General features: G+C 41.4%; 1 long non-coding RNA gene across 1 annotated transcript in view; it reads left to right on the top strand.

Moving 5' to 3' along the window:
* The window catches only part of LOC141490854 (uncharacterized), a 40,658-nt gene extending 32,190 nt beyond the window's left edge, over positions 1–8,468 (top strand). The window contains exon 3 of the long non-coding RNA XR_012469375.1: positions 8,361–8,468. This is a non-coding gene — a long non-coding RNA (uncharacterized LOC141490854). The remainder of the gene's footprint in view (positions 1–8,360) is intronic.
* Positions 8,469–12,381: the final 3,913 nt, after the last annotated feature.

Here is a 12,381-nt window from a genome sequence, read left to right as displayed (position 1 = left end):
GTGCAAAATGAATGATTTTGATTATATTAAATTTAAAATTTTTTGCACTAATAAAATCAATGTTGCCAAAATTAGAAGAAAAGCAGAAAGCTGGGGAACAATCTTCACAACCAGGAATTCTAATAAAGGTCTCATTTCTAAAATATATAGAGAATTGCATCAAATTTGTAAGGTCACAAGTCATTCTCCAATTGATAAATGGTCAAAGACAGTTTTCAATTGAATAAATTAAAGGTATATATATATATATATATATATATATATATAAATATATATATATATATATATATATATATATATGTAATCATATGAAAAAATGCTCCAAATCATTATTGGTTTGAGAAATGCAATTTAAAACAACAATGAGGTATCATCTCACACCTATTAGATTAGCCCAAATGAGAAAAAGGGAAGATGATCAATGTTGGAGAGATTGTGGGAGGATTGGGATATTGATGCATTACTGGTGGAATTGTGAATGGATCCAATATGGAACTATACCCAAAGAGCAATAAAATTTTTCATACCTTTTGACCCAGCAATTCCAATTCTGGGTCTATATCCAGAAGAAATTATAGAAAAAGGGGAAAGTCCTACATGTTCCAAAATATTTATAGCAGCTCTTTTTGTAGTGGCAAAGATTGGAAATTGAGGGGATGCCCATCAACTGGGGAAAGGCTAAACAAGTTATGGTACATGAATACCATGGAAGATTATTGTTCTAAAAGAAACTATAAATGGTTGGACTCTAGAAAAGCACAGAATGACTTATGGATCTGATGCTGAGTGAGGAGAGTAGAGTCAACATCAACAACATTATAAGATGAACAACCTTGATGGATGCAACACCTTTTGACAGTTCAGAGAGCTAGGACAACTGTATTAGACTGGTTATGGACTATATTATTCCCAACCAGAGGAAGAAAAACAAAACAAAACAAAAAACACAGAAAAAAAACTATCCCTATCAAATTTGATGAACACTTTATAAAAAGTATCTTTTATGTATCTGTTTCCCTAATTTCTCATGCCAAAAATTACTAATTTGTAAATATGTTTAACAAAAAAATATATATATATGTAAAATGCTAACCTGACTGTTCCCTACTGAGGGAGTGGGGTGGGAAGGAAGGGTGGAGGGAAATTTTGTAACTTGGAAATATACATGTACAAATGGGTGAAAATAAAAAAAAACCTCACAATGCTTTAATGTGTACAATGTTCTCTCTTGATTCTGCTCTCTTCCCTTAGCATCAGTTCCTGTAATTCTTTCCATGCTTCTCTAAAGTCTGACCATTCATGGTTTCTTATAGAACAATAGTACTCCATAACATTCACATACCATAGCTTGTTCAGTCATTCCCCAAATGATGAATATTCCCTCAATCTCCAATTCTTTGTCACTACAAAAAGAACTGCTATAAATATTTTTGAACATGTGGGACTTTTCCCATTTTTTTATGATTTCTTTTTGATATAGGCATCCTAGCATTGAGTTGCTGAGTCAAAGGGTATGATCAGTTTTATTGCTCTTTGGGCATAGTTCCATATTGCCCTCCAGAATGGTTGGATTAGTTCACAACTCCCTCAATGGTGCATTAATATCCCAGTCCTCCCACAACCTCTCCAATATATTGATCATTTTCCCTTTTTGTCATCTTAGTCAATCTGATAGCTGTGAGGCAGTGAGGTTGAATTTTAAAACATCAAAATATGAGGCATTTTTCAGGATTGTTGTATAGGCATTTCATACACATCTTGGCTCTATTCTATCTCCCTAAAGGTCCAATATTCTGGTCTTCCCGTCCTGGACAGGGGTTAAACTTTTCCTTCTGGAAGCGATTGCCCTAGCATATGTTACTGTACTAAAATTATTTGTGACATTATGTATAGTGGATTGTAGAGTTAGGAAGACCTCAGTTTGAACCTTGTCATAAATAGCTATTTGGGTAATGAATTTACCTTCTTTTGAGCCTAAGTTTCCTTATCTGTAAAATGGGATTAATAACAGAACCTATGTTACTGGGTCTTTATAAAAATTGAATGAGATAATATATGTAAAGTGCCATATAGAATTTAAAATGCTATATAAATGTGAGTTGTAATTATTATTTTTATGTCACCTATCCTCTCAGTTTCCCAGTCAACTGTCTAAGTTACAAGAAATGAGTTGTATTGGTAGAGGGAGATTTCACACTAGGAGTTCCCTACACTGGTGAATTCTGCTGCTTCTTCAATTAAAAAAAAAGTTATTTATATGTCGTAGTCTGTAGTAGATCATAAATTCCATGAGGATAGCACCCTGGTTGTTGTAATCATAGATGTTGATTGAATGGCTAGCCAGAGCTGGCTCGCCCAGAACCCTCAGATAAAGAACATCTTGGTTATGGCTGTATTCTGTTCAATGCTCTGGGCCTAGTCAACTTCTTATTCTGAGCAGTGACAGATCTGAGAAGAGTGCCTGGTTCTTCAACAAAAAGCACAAAGAGAAAGGTGAGACAAGGAAAGCACCAAGTCAGAAAGCCCCACTAGCCTCAGGAATGGGTTTTCCCCTGAATAGATGCGATTCGGTCTGTGAGGCACTGATAATCTTGAGCTGATTTCTCTGGGCAGCTAGAGTCTGAGAACAGGCTTTTCAGGCTTAGGGTTCATATTAGAGAACTAAGAGCTCTTTAGGTTGGCGGTCAGAGGATAGTGGGATGGGAGAAGGGGACCTCAGGAAGAACTGACTCCTTCCAGCTTCCTGCAATCACACAATGCTGAGCTCCAAATAATTCCCACTGAGTTTAAAAATATAGCCTTTGGTTTCTCCATTTATTGATTATTTATTAGCCAAAATAAACAAATTGATTATTAATTACTCAGAAAGAAATTTAAAAGCACTTCATTTGCATGTTTTTTGTAGCATTCTCCTAAAGCAGACAGAGCCCATCTTATTATCTATCTCTGCATTTTAGAGGATGAAACTGAGGCTTAGGGAGGTCAAATGATTTTGGATCATAGGCTCATGGATTTAGAGCTGGGGAGGACCTGCTGATAAAGACATAGCTTATGAGTGTCAGAGCATGAGATTTACTCCAAGTTCTCCTGACTCAAAACCTGGTGTTTTTTCAGCTATGGGCCTGCTTCTAAACCCAGAAGCTTGAGACCACACCTCAAGGGCAGGTCATTCTAACCTCGGAAAGTGATTCCAACTCCCTATGGGTCAAGGATTAAGGAAGTGGAGGAAAAGTTTCAGATAGGATGGTCTTGCAGTCTTGCTTTTTAATGATGGGAAAAAATCTAATATATTATAAAGTGATATTTAGATGGTGATTTTGCTTTAACTCATTTATTGGAACCAAAGGATCTTGTGAGATAGGTACATATACTTGGCATTATTATCCCCATTTTATAGACCATGAAACTGAAGTTTAGACAGGTTGGTTAATGGCTTACTCATGGTCACAGGACTAGGCAGGTTTTCAAGCCCTCTTGGAATCTAAGTCTTCCAGATTCTAAAGTTAGTTTTCTATCCATTGTAGCACACTGGTTCTTTCAAAAACATTTTTTCAATTTACCATGTGCAGGTATATCCACAGGACCAGAAAAGGTCTACTCCAAAACCCCAACTGAAGAGATCTATATAGGGTCTGTCAAGGTAGGAGTAGTTAGCCATCTCATTTGTGGTCCAATGCAGGAAAGATGAAGAGCCTCAAAGATGGCATCCCTCCACTACCCAGCAAGCCCTAAATGACAATGGAAAGCAAATTGAATTTGGGAGTCTGAAAGCCTGGTTTCCAAATAAGCCTCTGTCACCTATAGAGACAGTTATGTTGCATCTTGGATGAAACCCCAGCCTGGAGTTATGATGACCTGAATTGAAATCTGGCCTCAATCACTTACTAGCTGAGTGACCAAGTCACTCAATCGCTAGATGCCTCAGTTTCCTCATCTGCAAAATGGGGATAATAGTATCTCCTACCTCTCAGGCTTGTTGTGAGGATCAAATGAGATAATTTTTTTTAATGGGCTCAACACAAAGTAGACATTTAATAAGAGCTTATTTCCTTCCTTCCTTCCTTCCCTCCTCTCTTCCCTCATTCCTTCCTTCCTCCCTTCCCTCCTCCCTTCTTTCCTCCCTTCCTTCCTTCCTTCCTTCCCTCCTTTCTTCCCTCCTTCCTTCCTCCCTTCCTTCCTCCCTTCCCTCCTCCCTTCCCTCATTCCTTCCTTCCTCCCTTCCCTCCTCCCTTCTTTCCTCCCTTCTTTCCTCCCTTCTTTCCTCCCTTCCTTCCTTCCTTCCTTCCTTCCCTCCTTCCTTCCCTCCTTCCTTCCTCCCTTCCTTCCTCCCTTCCCTCCTCCCTTCCCTCATTCCTTCCTTCCTCCCTTCCCTCCTCCCTTCTTTCCTCCCTTCTTTCCTCCCTCCCTTCCTTCCTTCCTTCCTTTCTTCCCTCCTTCCTTCCTCCCTTCCTTCCTTCCTTCCTTCCTCCCTTCCCTCCTCCCTTCTTTCCTCCCTTCTTTCCTCCCTTCTTTCCTCCCTCCCTTCCTTCCTTCCTTTCTTCCCTCCTCCCTTCCCTCATTCCTTCCTTCCTCCCTTTCCTCCTCCCTTCTTTCCTCCCTCCCTTCCTACCTTCCTTCCTTCCTTCCCTCCTCCCTTCCCTCATTCCTTCCTTCCTCCCTTCCCTCCTCCCTTCTTTCCTCCCTTCCTTTCTTCCCTCCTTCCTTCCCTCCCTCCCTCCTTCCTTCCTTCCTTCCCTTCCTTTCTTCCTTCCTTGTTTCCTTCCTTCCTTTTCCCTTTCATTCTTCCTTCTTTCTTTCCTTCCTAGTTAAGCCCTTATCTAGGCCTCAGTTTCCTTCTGTATAAAATGAGTTCTGCTCAGACTTAGTCATCCGAGATAATAATATAACCAGCAATTTAGTGCTTTGAATTTTGCAAATCCCCCCCCCCCCACACACATCCTCCTAGCAACCCTAGGAAGTAGATGCTGTTGTTATTATTCTCATTTTACAGATGAAGAAACAAACTTAAAAAGCTTCCGTGATTTGCCGCGGGCCACCCAGCTAGTGACTGAGAAGGGGTCGCTTCGGACGGCCAGTGCGGGGTTGGCCCGTTCTCTGCCTCTTGCCTCCCCCCACCCCGTCCCGGTGGGGGCCCCGCCCGGCAGTCCGCCCTCCCCGGCCCGGGCCCGGCCTGGACCGCAGGGCCCGGGCCCGGCCTGGACCGCAGGGCCCGGGCCCGGCCTGGACCGCAGGGCCCGGGCCCGGCCTGGACCGCAGGGCCCGGGCCCGGCCTGGACCGGGGCGGTTTCCACCCCCCGGGCCGGGGCTGGAGCGCGGCCTCGGGCGGCAACCCCTGGCTTTCCCCTCCCGGCGGGCGTCCGTCCCTGGAACTGGGACAGCTTCGTGTGCCGGCCCCCGCGGCCGCCTTCCAAGGGCGCCTCTGGAATCCACGCTCCGGGAAACACCCGGGGAACAGGAAATTGGCCCCACAAACAAGCGCGGCCGATTGCATCTGGGGGACGGCTCCCCGGGAGCAGCGCCTGCTGACGCACTCGCTGCCTTTTTCCCTACCTAGGCCTCCGGAGGAGGAGGAGGAGGAGGAGGAGGAGTGGGGGAAAGGGGAGGAGGAGGGAGAAGAGGGAGGAGGGGGAGAGAAGGAGACCGGGAAGGAGGAGGGGCGGGGGAGCGAGGCTAGGCCTGCTGGGACCGGGGGCTTGAGGCTTAGCCACCTCCAGCTGCCCAGCCAACCCTGGGAGCAGGGGCTGCCGGCCAGATGCCCCCAAGGCTGCCGGGGCAGGGCTTATAGAATCTATAGCCTCGCGGCTGTCCCTGGAGGTTAACTCCTCCACTCCTCCCATCCAGGATAACAAAACACCAAATCCGCTTCAGAGTAGAAGGGAGAGACAAAGGTGACTTGGCTCGCGTAATGTTATTCCTTGGGAGGGTGAGGGAGGTGAAGCCAGGAAAATCCTTGTCTACGTAAAGCGGTTTCAGCTCTACATCACTGTAAGAACTATTAAAAACAGTGTTAACAAAAGCAACAACAATAAACGTGTGTTTTAAAAATGATCTGCGCCGACGCAAGGGGAAGCTCAACCCGATAGCAGTGGGAGAAAGGGCCAGAGGTTTGAATGAGCTAGAAACTTAATATGAGGCCACCGGTGAGAGGCAGCCGCCAAAAGGGCTAACTGGATCCGGGATGAAAGACAGGATAGCCCAACCCTATTCTAGGCCTATTCCCCACCGCATCTGGTCACAGACTCCTGGATTTAGAGCTGCAACAGACCTTAGAAGCCTAAATTCACCAACCCCACTCCCATCCCTACTCCCCATTATTTGATAGGTAAGGAAACTGAGGCATTGAGAGAATAAGTGATATGTCCAAGATTCCAAAGAGAGTTCCTGTCTGAGGTAGGATTTGAAATCAGGGCCTCTGACTCCAATTCTCTTGCTACTACCTCCATCAAGTCCAACCTTCTTAATCTTAGGGATGAAGAAGAAGATCAAGTGACTTGGTCAAGGTCACACAAGTAAGAGGTCACTGAGCAGAGGTGTGAACCCAAGTTCCTCTGACTCCAAATCTAGTGAGCTGCTGAATTCAATTCTGGGTACCATATTTTGTTGTATTTCTTGTTAGATCAAATCTGCAAATTCATAGATGTGGAGAACTCCAGGTGAGAAAACAACCTTTGCTCTGAGTTTGTTGTTGTTTGTTTGTTTGTTTTTGCCCAAGACCATACAGCTAGGTAATTATTAAATATCTGAAGTCAAATTTGAACTGAGGCTCTCCTGACTCCAGGGCCAGGGCTCTATCCACTGTCCCACCTAGTTGCCCCTTTGGTCTTCTTGCAACTTGCAGTATTAGATAATTGGGGGGGGGGACAGCACTGAAGGATTAAGCAATAAAATCACAAAAAACTTGAGAAGGGAGAAGATCATGGTCATTTAGGAAACTAGTGACTTGCTGAGGATGACCAAGGTAGTATATCTCTCAGGGTGGATTTGAATCCAGGTCTTCCTAAATCCAAGATGGGGTATTTAGCCACTATACTCTGCTGTCTCTCTCTCTCTCTCTCTCTGGAAATACCTTGACATGCTTTGGTATCACCTATTACAATGGAAGGTTCTGAGAGTAGGGCCTGTCTGACTTTTCCATTTCTATCACAAGCAAATTGGCATAATGTTTAACATGTGACAAGCATTTACTACATGGCTTTTCATTCATCCATGCTGGAATACATCCAGAGGAGGGTGATTAGGGTGCTGAGATGACTGGAAGCCATACCATGCAAAATTCAGTTGAAAGAATTCAGCAGGTTTAACTGAGAAAGGATTTCAAATGCTTATATCATTGGCTTCAAGTACTTTTCTTTCTTTTTTTTTTTGGTATAATTTCTCTCCTTTCTAACATTCTTTAAAAAACTTTTTGAGTACTGAATTTTCTCCCTTCTTCCATCCGTCTCCCACCCACTGAGAAGGAAAGCAATGTGATATCAATTATACATGTGAAACCATGCAAAAGATATTTCCATATTAGCCATGTTGCAAAAAAAAAAGCAAGAAAAAGAAATTTTAAAAATTATGCTTCAATCAGCACTCAGACTTTATCAACTCACTGGAAGTGAATAGTATTTTTCATCATGAGTCTTTTGGGATTATCTTGGATATTGTCTTGATCAGAGGAGGTAAATCACTCACAGTTGATCATCCTTACAATATTGCTGTTACTGTGTGCAATGTTCTCTCCTGGTTTTACTCACTTCAATTTGTTTCAGTTCATATAAGTCTTCCCAGGTTTTTTTGAAACTATCCTGCTTGTCACAATAGTATTCCATCACAATCATATGCCACAACTTGTTCAGCCATTTCCTAATTAATGGGCATTCATTCAATTTCCAATTCTTTGCCCCCACAAAAAAAAAGCAGCTCTGAATATTATTGTACACATAGGTTCCTAAGAGGCAGGGACAATTTTTTTGTATGTTCTTTTGTGGCTAATACACTGTAAATATTCAATAAATATAGCTGATGGATAAAAAAAGATTAGGAATTAGACTTGGCCCAAGAACTAGAAGTTGTAGAGAGGCATAGTTAGGATTCACATTAGAAAAATCTTCCTAACAATTCTTGCCCAAAGTGGAAGTCTTTTGTGTGAAGTAGTGAGAGTCCCCATTACCGTAGCTATTTGTGTTGAAGCTGCTTTAGATGTTGCAGCTAGGATTCCTGTTCTGATCTGGGTTTTGCTGGATGCCTTCCAGCTCCTTCTTACTTTGAGATCTTATGGTTTCTCATCTGATGCCTAGGCACACACCCCTGATGATTAGATGTTGATATCCACAGGAAAGAAGAAAACTGGGTCACATTCTTTCCTCTTCTAACAGCCAAGGAGGAACATGAAAACCCAAGGTAACTTGTGACCTGCAGAAATCTTCAATTCCAAAGTTGAGGAATGCAGAAGGTGAGGCGTTGCCATGGTAACAGCCATGCTCCCTGCTCTGGTAAGTTTCTCCATTCTTTCTGTAGACTGTCAGGGATTCTACATGACTGGCCCAGTCTGAGAATTTGGGGGACTTGCATTTCTTCGTGTTAATGGGGCATTACTAAAATCTTGTGCATTCCATTTCCTCCATTGGAAAGGATCTCAGAGGTCATCTAGTTTAGCCCATGCTTGAAGCAGTCATTCTCTCTACAACATCTACTCAGAGTAGGGTCAACAGCATCCCTCAGAATGACCATCCAGCCTTTGTCTTTCCTGCTATTAGTGAACTGGATGACCTTTGATAAGTCATGGACTTTTCTGGGTTTTTGTTTTCTCATCAGTGAAATAAAGACAAAATGGCCACTAAGTTCATCTAGTCTAAATCTGTGGTCACATTCAAACTAGATTCACTTTACTCAAGACTCTTACTCATATATCTAATAAACCATGACTCTGTGACCTCAAGTGACAGGGAACTCATGACCTCCAGAAGCAGCCTAAATGCTTGATGAGAAATAGCTGATCACTAGTTGTTCTCCTTTATATGGGCCTGAAATCTCAGTATGATCCTTGTGATTTCTCCCAAAATAGTCAGAGCAGGAGAATGTTGATGGACAGTCTTCACTGCTCCTTTGACATCTACTGAATGTTAAAAGAAATGGAGAAGGGTCTCCTTCATTTGGGATGAATTCCCAGCGGTGTATTTACAGAAGAACATTCAGATAAGAATTCCCCCTGGAAGGGCAGACAGGTTTGAATTTAGGAGAGGGAGGATTCAGTGTTGAGGAAGTCACAAACATTATGGACCTGCTCTAGTTTTCATTCTTTCCTGTGGAGTGAAGTGGACCATCCTCCTCAAAGAATGTTTTTGGGGCTTTTCACCCCATCTCATACATTTTAAATTCCCTGAAGTTAGGAACTATTTTTTGATTTTGTCATGAGATCGACTTAACTTCTATTAAGCATCTAACTTTATTAAGCATGTGCACTATATAAACATCTCATTTGATCCTTACATCAACCCTGGGAGGTAGGTACTATGATTTCCCTCATTTTACAGTTCAGGGAAACTGAGGCAGAGAGAAGTTTAGTGACTTGGCTAGGGTCACACAGTTAGCAAATGAATAAGACCAGATTGAAACTTAGATCTTCCTGACTATATATATATATTCCTTTTGCCTCACTGTTTTGTTCTTAGTGCGAATTTACTAAAGGCCTGTTGAGTAGATTTGGATTTCATAAATCCACCTGTCAGATATCTGAAATCATCAGTTCTGTCCGCTTCCCTCTTATGTCCTTCTTTCCTAGAGTAAGCATCCTCAGTTCTATCCTCAAATTCAAGGAAATTTTGCTGAATTCAATTCAGCAAATATTTGTTGAGTTCTTGCCACCTGCAAGGGGTTTCTATAGGCTTTGGGAGATCAAACATACCTTCTTGTTTAGGAGCTTTTCTGGGAAGATTGAAGGGCAGGGAGTTGGGAAATATGCCAAAAAATACATAGATAAGGAAATATAAGGTCTCATAAGGGGCAGGGGAGAGTTCTAATCATTTGAATTAAGCTCATATTGTGATGATCTCTAGTTCTTCACCTCTACATCCTGCCTTACATCCTGATTATCCTCTACAGCCTGCCAATGCCCCCTCCTAAAATGTGGCTCCTAGAAATGAACACAGCATTCCAGATGGGGTCTGTCTCAGTGAGTCAGAGGCCAGGGGAATGATGGATCACCTCCCTTCTTCTGGCAGCCAGATTCCCATTCAGCTCAACTTCCTTAGGCCAAAGGCACAAGGGAAAATGTGAAGGGTTGTTACTGGGTGGTTTCATTACCCCATCATCACCTAAATTGCTATGTCATTTGAAAGGTTTGTGAAAACTGCACTGTATTGATTTTCCCCTGCATCACTTTCATTTTTAGTATTTCTGCTGTTTCTTCTTTTCTAGAATTATCCCCTGGCTATGAACCAGTGTGGTAGGATAAAAAGAGCTCTGGCTTTGGAGCCAGTAGTTATGGCTCCTTCTATGACCTTGGAGCTCACTGGATCTCAGTTTCCCCTTCTAGGAAAAAAGTCTGAATTAGGTAAGCTTTAAAATCTTGCTCAACTCCTTTGTCTGTATAGAAAGCTAAGGCCAGATTTTGTGGTTTGTAAGCATATCTATAAACAAAATGCATATAAATGATCCCTTAAAGGTATATATGGCTTTAAAACTATAGATGTGTTTATGTATATACAAATGTGTACATACATAAATATATATACATAGAAATATATGTTATCATTTTATGATTAGCCATGATTGGTTAGTCATCTACTGAGATGGCTAAAAGAATTTGATTTCCATTATCCAAACTTAATTTGACTTTAGGTTTTAACCAATCACTTTTTTTTTATAAAAGAAAAAATTTTATTTATTTTGAATTTTATAATTTTTCTCCCAATCTTGCTTCCCTCCCCCCACCCTCCACAGAAGGCATTCTGTTAGTCTTTACATTGTTCTCATGGTATACATTGATCTCAGTTGAATTCATGTGATGACAGAGAGATCATATCCTTTTAGGAAGAAAAATAAAGTACAAGAGTTAGAAAAATTACATAATAAGATAACATTAACCAATCATTGTTAATCATAAATAATAATAATAATAATAATAATAACAACAATTTATAAAATTCTTAAAGTTTACAAAGTGCTTTACATATATATAGCTTAGAACAATCCCCATAAAGACTTTCTAGGGGCAGCTAGGTGGTACAGTGGATAGAGTACTGGCCTTGGAGTCAGGAGTACATGTGACCTCAGACACTTAATAATTACCTAGCTGTGTGACCTTGGGCAAGTCACTTAACCCCACTGTCTTGTTTTTTGAAAAAAAAAGATTATCTAAATACAGGCTATCTCAAGCATCTTGGGACTTGCACCAAGATTTTTTAAATAGTCTGTTTTTCTCCATTTTATAGAGTAGAACATAAAGGTTCAGAGTGAATCTTTGGTTCTCTAGTCACACAATTAGCCAATATTTGAACATAAGTCTTGTGTTCCCAAGTCCAGTGCTCAAAGACTCTGCTATCAGTCAACTTTTTAAACTTAAACTGATAGAAAGTTCACTGTTATTTTGAGTTGAATTAGTCCTAGTTATAAAATAAAAGGATCAGATTTTTATGTTAGGGAGAAAGAGGGAAAGATATTGCCAGGGAGGCTAGGTGGCACAGTGGATAGAGCACTGGTCCTGGAGTCAAGAGTACCTGAGTTCAAATCTAGCCTCAGATACTTAGTAATTACACAGCTGTGTGGCCTTGGGCAAGCCACTTAACCCTACTGCCTTGCAAAAAACAAAACAAAACTAAAAACAAAACAAAACTGGGGCAGCTAGGTGGTGTGGTGGATAAGGCACTGGTCTTGGAGTCAGGAGTACCTGGAAAGAAGCCTTGGTAAAAATAACTTACTCCAAAGGGATGTCTTTCTCTTTTCACCCAAGTCTCCCTCTAATTGGTTCTACCCATACTGACATGCTGAGTACCCACCTTCTTCAAATTTTATTTATAGCACCAGTACTAAGCCTCTACCCCAACAAAATAAAACAAACTATATTTAGAAGCTTTTTTGATGGCAAAAAATTGAAAACCAAGGAGTGCCTATCAATTGGGAAACAAACTGAACAATTTAAGGTACATATATGATTATGATGGAATTCTTTTGTGCTGTAAGAAATGAAGAAAAAAGGGGTTCAGAGAAACCTGGGAAGACTTTTCTGAACAGACAGAGTGAAGTGAACAGAACTGTATAATTTGTACAATAACAACAACATTGTCAATACAAATACAAGTTTGAAAGACTTAAGAACTTCCATCAATGTAATGACTATCCACAGTTCCAGGGGGACTATGCTACTTCCCTTCCACAAGAGAGCTGATGGACTCAGAG

This window comes from Macrotis lagotis, chromosome 1, assembly GCF_037893015.1.
Source record: "Macrotis lagotis isolate mMagLag1 chromosome 1, bilby.v1.9.chrom.fasta, whole genome shotgun sequence".
Classification (NCBI taxonomy): domain Eukaryota; kingdom Metazoa; phylum Chordata; class Mammalia; order Peramelemorphia; family Peramelidae; genus Macrotis; species Macrotis lagotis.
Note: the sequence above shows the minus strand (reverse complement) of the source record. Positions and strands in the feature narration are given on the sequence as shown.